The sequence below is a fragment of the Rhea americana genome, unplaced genomic scaffold (genome assembly GCF_003343005.1).
Source record: "Rhea americana isolate MKP2758 unplaced genomic scaffold, rheAme1 scaffold_135, whole genome shotgun sequence".
Classification (NCBI taxonomy): domain Eukaryota; kingdom Metazoa; phylum Chordata; class Aves; order Rheiformes; family Rheidae; genus Rhea; species Rhea americana.
The window spans coordinates 1407253-1407835 of NW_028185428.1; positions in this window are offsets into that span (position 1 = coordinate 1407253).

Below are 583 nucleotides of genomic sequence, written 5' to 3' on the forward strand. Positions count from 1 at the left end.
GGCCGGCCGGAGCGCGGCGCGCGCGCGCGCCCCGGCCCCCGGGCGGCACACGGGCGCGCGCACACACATCTTTACACGCGCACACATACGGACACACGCATGTGCCCGCTCACACATACGTGCATACATAGGCACCTACGTGCACACACGCACATATATAATACACACCTGCACATACATGTATATATGCACGTATACACGCAGACATCCTATATACATGCATAGACATATATGCATACACACACACATGCATCCACATGTATATGCATATGTGCACGTGCATATACGTACACATACATGCACATGCATAGTCACACACTGCAGCGTGTTCTCCCCCCAACACATACACACATACACATAAAAATACACTTACACACACACCCCTCACACACACACACACACACACACCCACACACACACACACACACACTGCCCCGCACCCCAGGCCTGCTGGCTCCCCGGGCTGGGTGGGGGTGGGGCACCTTCCTGTCCCACCCGATGTTGGTCCTTGTCCAGCCTCTGCCACAATCGCTGTTGCTGAGGGTGCAGGAAGGACCCTGGAGAAGCACCAGGGTGAGGGGAT